This window comes from Ctenopharyngodon idella, chromosome 3 (genome assembly GCF_019924925.1).
Source record: "Ctenopharyngodon idella isolate HZGC_01 chromosome 3, HZGC01, whole genome shotgun sequence".
Taxonomy (NCBI): Eukaryota; Metazoa; Chordata; class Actinopteri; order Cypriniformes; family Xenocyprididae; genus Ctenopharyngodon; species Ctenopharyngodon idella.
The window spans coordinates 11,829,408-11,837,716 of record NC_067222.1 but is presented as its reverse complement, the minus strand read 5'-3'; the positions used below and the strand labels follow the sequence as shown (position 1 = coordinate 11,837,716).

Below are 8,309 nucleotides of genomic sequence, written 5' to 3'. Positions count from 1 at the left end.
ATGGAGATTGTATTTCGACGGAGATGAAAAGAACCATGAACTCTGGGAGACACAATTTCTAGGCCACCTGCGTTTGCTAAGCCCAAAGGGCACAATTTTATCAGAGCCTCCTGCAAGTGGTGATCAAGATGATGATGATGCTGATAAAAATGAGGAAGCATATGCTGAGTTGATTCAGCAAAAGTTTGTCTCTTGTAATGAGAGACGCAGCGGACGAAAAAAATTACTGGTATCTTATGAAGTTAAATCACTGGTTATAAGTGTTTATAATATAATGTTTATATTATGTTTTACGAACCCTCTAATACTACAGTTTAAAGATCCAAAAATGTTTTGAAAACCATATATTCTGAAGGATTAAAAAATGTGCAAAAATTGATGGTGCTTTGTTATCTAGTGTACATGATAAATCCTGCTTGACAGCTATATGCTTGAGTAGTACTGCACCCAGTGACAAAAAGTTATTTTTCTGTGGCCACAAAAAAAAAAAAAAAAAATCCTTTCTGAGAATTGATAGATGATTAATAGCAAGTGTTCGCTGGACAAATAGGTTAATTATAATGATATTAATTCTGTTACAAGTTAAAGCTATTAACTGATCAAAATTTTTATCATTAATTATAACTTGTAATTAATTATTCATATTTTCTTTCAAGGTAAATTGCTAAATAAGCAAGTTTTCGAGAGTGTTCACAAAAAATATTAAACACTGCCCCATCCTACAAGTATTTTAAAATGTTATGGTATGTGAATAAGGAAGTCTGAATAAGAAATACAGAAGCTGCAATGGTATGTAAATAAGGAAGTTTGAATAAGGAACAAGTAACACAGCAAAACCCCAGTGTTAAATTAGCACTGCTCGGTGTCTCATGGGTTACACTGTACAGAGTGTTAAAAACTAACACTGGTCATGTTTCCACCTAGCATTAAGATGCGTTTTGGTCAATCGGATCACAAGTGGATGACGCTAAATACAGGAGTAAACGAGGTGTAAAGCGTTTTGAACTTGTCCAATTTCAACCACTTCTAGAGGTAGTCGAAAACACATTCGACCGGATTGCTATCATGCTAATTTGCTAAATTTCTCAATAAAGCTGAATTCTTATTATTTCTCATGACTAAATTCTGCTCATAACCCAGGGATTACTCATTGGATACATTAATACCATTCACTGTACCTACCAGCAGCACGATTGATAATACCTCTTTTGTTTGACATCCCCTCTAGAAAGCACTAAAATAAAAATCATTAATAATGTCCTAAATGCCTTGAATACTAATGCCCGGTACAGACTGCATAATTTTAGCCCAATTTTGCCATGATCTGCTTGACGTAGGGTGACGTGGAATCGTCAAAGTCACGCGATTTCAGTTAACGAGTCTTTGTTACATCATAAGTGTTTCAAAATTTCATTGGTTCACCACTGGGGGGTGTGACTTTGGCAGTTTGATACGCACACCGAACCACTGATTCGAAACAAAAGATTTGTAAAGCTTCAAAGCTTCATGAAACAGTGTTTTGAAATCGCCCATCACTAGATATTCTTGAATAAAGTCGTTATTTAGTTTTTTTTGGTGCACAAAAAGTATTATCGTTGCTTTATAATATTAAGGTTAAACCACTGTAGTCACATAAACTGTTTTAAATATGTCTTTAGTAGCTTTTTGGCCTTTGAAAGTGTTAATTGTTTTGGTGGCAATGCAGGCCTCACTGAGCCATCGGATTTTATGAAAAATATCTTAAGAAAAAAGTGATAGTAAACAACAATGGAGGACATACAGCAGCTTTGTTTGAGCAAAGGCTGAAGGCTGCAAGGAAAAACAGCCAAAAAATACAATGTGTTGCAATGCTATTGTGTTATCATTCCCCTTGTAACATGCGCAAATGATGATTGTCAACCAGTCAACGTTCTTCAGTGAGTGCAGCTCCACCCTTTTGGTACAGCTACTATTGGTACTTTTGTGCTTGGTACCCCAGTGGAAGGGTCCCAAATAAGTGGTACGGTATGGTACGGAATTAGGGTACCATTCACAACTTCTGACAATGGAAAGGGCAAAAATTGCATACTGTACTCTACTGTACTGTATTGAACCGTACCGCTTGGTGGAAGCGAGCCAAAAGTCAATGTAGGAGTCCCATAGGTCAAGCTTTTTGATTGTATCCTTTGTGTCAGCTAGGTGGCAGTACTTAACTTTGCAGTCAATGTTGTTGAGGTTCACAGTGTCCGTTGAACTGTCAACTTTATATACAGCAGACAGTGTGTATATCTGTGAATGACAATGGAGTTAAAATAGAAACACAAAAAAGATTTTTTTTTTCTTAAGTTAGATCAATTTAGGATAAACTGAAACATCTCAATAAATGAGGAACAATATTTTAATTTTATTTAAATATTAGCCATACTTAAATTTAGAGCTGTACAAATCAACTTACTCTGGATTATGATTAATTGAGATGAATTTTAAAATTTTAAAAATGAAAATTTGCTGTTAATTTATTTGCCCCCAGGCCATTCAAGATGTAATTCTTTTCTTCAGTATAACACCCCTGTAATGACTTTATTTACACACATATAAATAGCCTATATAAACATAATTGCTATGACAGATGCAGCTTCTTTTCTACCCGGGCAGAGTAAAAATGGCTTTAATTGATAGTTAAAAAAAATAATTGGTAACAGTTTGTAGAATTGTGATGGCTTAAAGTAATTGGTTAAATTTAGATTTTTGAACAACAGATACATAGATTTAAGTAGATTTTAATAAAGTAATTACAAAAACTGCCCCCTACAAAAGTAAAAAAAAAAAAAAAAAAAAATGTGTTTATGTCAAGGGCTATATGTGTGAATATCCTCAATCAGTGACCCCCCTGAAGGCCATTGTGTAATTCGCACCCTGGCTTCAAGTACTGACTGATTAAAATCATTATTTTATCAACAAACAGCTGTTTCGACTGCACTGACTGGAGTGTTTTTGAGGCTGCAGCCACTGATCTGGGGTACGTTTCCAGAAAGCATCTTTAGTCAACTATGATCGTAAGTCCCATTGAACTCTATTGGTAATGAAGCTTATTATTGTTAAGTGTTATATAAGTCCTGGTGGGAACACACATGTCCTCACAGAAGCTAATGTAGGATGTCACAGTGTCAGTGAGCTCATCCAGGAGTGCGTTTCCCAAACCGAACTGTGGTCGCAAGTTTCGTCATGGGTCTCTGCAAAACTCATACAGCTTCGTCAGGCCAAAGAGGATGCCTACAGGGGTGGGGACAAAGCCTTGTAAAACAGGCCAAAATCACACTGAATAAGGAAAATAAGAGTAGCTAAGAGAAGATACTCAGAAAAGCTGAGAAACCAGTATCAGTGTGGAAGGGCCTGAATGCCATCACCGGCTACAAGACACCGTCTCCCGGTATCATTACACTGATCTTCAACAGATCACTGGAGCTGTGTGAAGTCTCCTCCAGCTAGTGAGGCTGGGAAAATTAACATTTAGGACCTTCACTATCAACACTGGTGCTCCTCAGGGTTGTGTTCTCTCCACACTGTTCTTCTCCCTCTATACAAATATATATACACTATATTGCCAAAAATATTGGGACACCCCTCCAAATCATTGAATTCAGGTGTTCCAATCACTTCCATGGCCACATGTGTATAAAATCAAGCACATAGGCATGCAGACTGCTTCTACAAACATTTGTGAAAGAATGGGTCGCTCTCAGGAGCTCAGTGAATTCAAGCGTGGTACCGTGATAGGTTGCCACCTGTGCAATAAGTCCATTCGTGAAATTTCCTCACTACTAAATATTCCACGGTCAACTGTTAGAAACAAAGTGGAAGCAATTGGGAACAACAGCAACTCAGCCACGAAGTGGTAGGCCACGTAAAATCACAGAGTGGGGTCAGCACATGCACATGCAGAGTCAATAGCTACAGACCTCCAAACTTTGTGTGGCATTTAGATTAGCTCAAGAACAGTGCGTAGAGAGCTTCATGGAATGGGTTTCCATGGCCAAGCAGCTGCATCCAAGCCTTACATCACCAAGTGCAATGCAAAGCGTCGGATACAGTGGTGTAAAGCACGCCGCCACTAGACTCTAGAGCGGTGGAGACGTGTTCTCTGGAGTGACCAATCACGCTTCTCTGTCTGGCAATCCCATGGATGAGTCTGGGTTTCAATAACCGTCTCAAATAACACAATCATAGTCAATAATGTCGGTGGACTTCTTCCATGGAGCAGACTTCTGAATATAAACAGTCAATGCTCTGACAGGGCAGACCAGATGAAGTCTTTCTGCTTCCGCCGACACATGTGGTGGAGGATGGAAGGCCTGCAGAACCATAGACCTTGCCAAACTGGATGGCACCTTAGGCATGTAGCCTGGTCTGGGATGCAGGATGGCTTTAAATCCCCCAGGGGCAAACTCCAAGCACAAAGGAGATATAGACAGGGCCTGGAGATTTCCCACTCTCTTGAGAGAAGTAATAGTGATGAGAAAAGCCATCTTAAGCAAGGTTCTTAGCTGTTGTTGATTCAAGAGGTTCAAAGGGGGCAGCGACAACTCTTCAAGCACTACAGCCAGATCCCAGGCTGGGACTCTGATTTGAGTCACAGGTTTCATCCTCCAAGCACCACGGAGGAAACGTATGGCCAGCTGGTTCCTCCCCAAAGGCCCATCACTTATAGGAGCACTGAAAGCCACAATGGCAGCCACATACACCTTAAGTGGAGTAAGACAAGCAGGGAAGTGATCTTGGAGGAACTCCAGCACTGAAGCCACCAGGCAGTTAACTGGGTCCAAACCACGCTCTCTACACCAAGTGGCAAACATATTCCACTTTAAGCCGTACAATCTCCTCATGGATGGAGCTCTGGAACTGAGTATGGTTTCAACTACTTCAACCAACAGGCCAGCCTCTAGGTATTGGGCCCAACTAGGGGCCAGACCCACAGTTTTCACAGCCCTGGCCAAGGGTGAAATATTGTGCCTCCCGCCTGAAACAGCAGGTCCTTCCTCAGAGGGAAGAGCCAAGGGGGGCCTGGCAGGGGTGTTATGATGTCCGCAAACCATACTCGGGCCGGCCAGAATGGAGCTACTAATAACAAATCGGCCCCTTCTCTCCGGACTCTCTCCAGAATTCCCGGGAGCAGAGCGATCAGGAGAAAAGCGTACAGGTCTTGGCTGGAGCGTGTGCCTGGCCGGCTTTATCGAACACGGCCAAACAAGAACGCAGAACTCTCAGTGGGAGTTTCTCGCACTCACCACAAGCAGCCCCCTCAAGGGCTACCCAAGCGTGCTGGACTCCCAAACAGTGCACACAGAGCTGGTGTGTGTCCCCACCCATCAAGAATCTAGGGCAGGGTTCTTTTTCTTTATTTGCCATTTTTATATATTTATTATAACCTGTTCACATGAAAATGCCTATCAATAGTATGCGTCAGAGATGGGCACTCGAGTTAGTGACTCGGACTCGAGCCGCACTCGAGTCACGTTTTAATAGACTTCAGACTCAACCTGGTCTCATAGGAAAGACGTACCTGTGGGAACGTTTTCGCGAGTCGCCAAACTAGGTACCAATGCGTACATATCACTGGAGTTTCCAACAGAAATTAACGCTAGAGGGCGTAAAACGGCAAGCGCTTTTGATCGTTTTCATACACAGTTACGATTACGGGGTCAGATTATGGATTAATAAAGACTCGTTTTCAGGTCTCCTTGCACAATATTATGTTATGACTTCAAAACAAAGTGCACGATTTGTAAACGAATATATTTTGGACTTTGCATTGCTTAACCAGCTCCATATGTTTCACTTTCCTAACTTTACAAGCTTGCTCAGTAGCTTACCTCATACGGAGTTGTACTTAAGACAAGAAAGCCTTGGGTACGAATCCTTTGAAAGGCGAGTCACGTAAAAGAGCTCAAAGAGAGATCTAAACAAGTAAAAATGGCATGATTACGGATGCTTTACACTATTGGGTAGGTTTAGGTGTAGTGTTGGTGGTACGTTATTTTAAAACGCAATGGAGTGCAAATTTCAAATCAGAACTGCAGTGATTCGTATAAAAAACAAACGTCATAAAAACATACCATATTCACGTTTGTCTGTTCAGGCAAAAAAATGAACACGCTTTTAGCGCCACTCAGTGGACATTTTACATCGAAACTGCAGTGATATGTATGTATAGGTACGTATTTTGCGACTCGCGAAAACGCTCCCACAGGTACGTTTTTCTAATGAGACTGGGTTGTTCAGACTTGACTTGGACTCGAACTGAAATGACTTCAGACTTGACTCAACTCAACACAAAAGACTTGTGAATATTTTAAAAACAACTCAAGTCTTTTACACTTAACTACTGATATATTAAATAAAGAATTTGTGATGTATTTGAATGGTTTTATATATTTCACATTTATTTCCCTGTGTTGTGGTAGATCGGACTCTTGTCATAGAATTTGATTACATATGTCCGTGTATTGCGTGTAAACTCCGTGGCTGTCGTGTCGATGAGGCCTTCACAGTGGATGATCTAGTTGACTCAATCTCTGCTGATACTTCAGGGCTGCGTTGTCGTGTCAAGGCGCAGGTCCTTGGTCTCACCTGGATACGGCCCGGATCCGGTTGACTACGGTAAACCTCGGGATAAACAGAAAGACTGCCATTCTTCTTCTGCCAAGATGCCATTCTTCTTCTGATGTAACGAGTACATCAGGTGTTATAGGAAGTGTTCCCGGTTCTGGCTGACCTAATTTATGCAGCCTAATAATCCTTTAACGGATTTGAAAATATAAATTGATAGAGTGTTATGTGTATGCCAGGTTAAAGAGATGCGTTTTTAGTCTAGATTTAAACTGACAGAGTGTGTCTGCTTCCCGAACAATGCTAGAAAGATTGTTCCAGAGTTTAGGTGCCAAATAGGAGAAGGACCTACCGCCTGCGTTTGATTTTGATATTCTAGGTATTATCAGCTGGCCTGAATTCTGAGATCGCAATAGACGTGAAGGACTATAATGCTTTAAGAGCTCGCTCAGGTACTGGGGAGCTAAACCATTTAGTGTTTTGTAAGTAATTAGCAAGATTTTAAAATCTATACGATGTTTAACAGGAAGCCAATGCAGTGTTGACAGAACTGGGCTAATATGGTCATACTTCCTAGTTCTAGTAAGAACTCTAGCTGCTGCATTTTGGACCAGCTGTAGTTTATTTATCAGGCGAGCAGAACAACCACCCAGTAAAGCGTTACAGTAATCTAGCCTTGAGGTCATGAACGCATGAACTAACTGTTCTACATTTTTCATTGAGAGCATATGTCGTAGTTTAGAGATATTTTTAAGATGGAAGAATGCGGTTTTACAGATGCTAGTAACATGGCCTTCAAATGAAAGATTGGTATCAAAGAGCACACCCAGGTTCCTAACTGACGAGGAAGACTTAACAGAGCAGCCATCAAGTGTTAGACAGTATTCTAGGTTATTATGTAAAGAAGTTTTTGGTCCAAAAATTAGAATCTCTGTTTTTTCTGAATTTAGTAGTAGGAAATTACTGGTCATCCTATTTTTTATATCAGCTATGCATTCTGTTAATTTTGTGAATTGGTAAGTTTCGTCAGGGCGTGAAGAAATATAGAGCTGAGTATCATCAGCGTAACAGTGAAAACTAACGACATGCTTCCTAATGATATCTCCCAAGGGTAGCATGTACAGAGTGAAAAGCAACGGTCCTAGTACTGAGCCTTGCGGTACTCCATATTGAACTTGTGATCAATATGACATTTCTTCATTTACTACTACAAACTGATAACGGTCAGATAATTGATTTGAAATATGATTTGAACCATGACAGTGCAATTCCACTAATGCCAACATAATTTTCAAGTCTATTTAAAAGAATATTGTGATCAATAGTGTCAAATGCAGCACTAAGATCCAGTAACACTAATAGAGAGATACAACCACGGTCTGATGATAAGAGCAAATCATTAGTAACTCTAATGAGAGCAGTCTCAGTACTATGGTACGGTCTAAATCCTGACTGGAAATCCTCACAGATACTATTTCTTTCTAAAAAGGAACATAGTTGTGATGATACTGCCTTTTCTAGTATTGCCTTTTCTAGTACTGCCTTTTCCAGCCTTTTCAGAAAAGTGAGATTTGAAATTGGCCTGTAATTAACTAATTATCTAGGAACAAGTTGTGGTTTTTTAATAAGAGGTTTAATAATAGCCAGCTTAAAAGTTTTTGGTACGTGTCCTAGTGATAAAGATGAATTGACGATATTAAGAAGAGGATCTATGACCTCTGGAA

At 40.2% G+C, this 8,309-nt stretch overlaps 1 protein-coding gene across 3 annotated transcripts in view; it reads right to left on the bottom strand.

Moving 5' to 3' along the window:
* Positions 1–8,309, bottom strand: part of LOC127509938 (gastrula zinc finger protein XlCGF52.1-like) — a 316,344-nt gene that overhangs the window by 66,826 nt on the left and 241,209 nt on the right. The window lies entirely within an intron of this gene.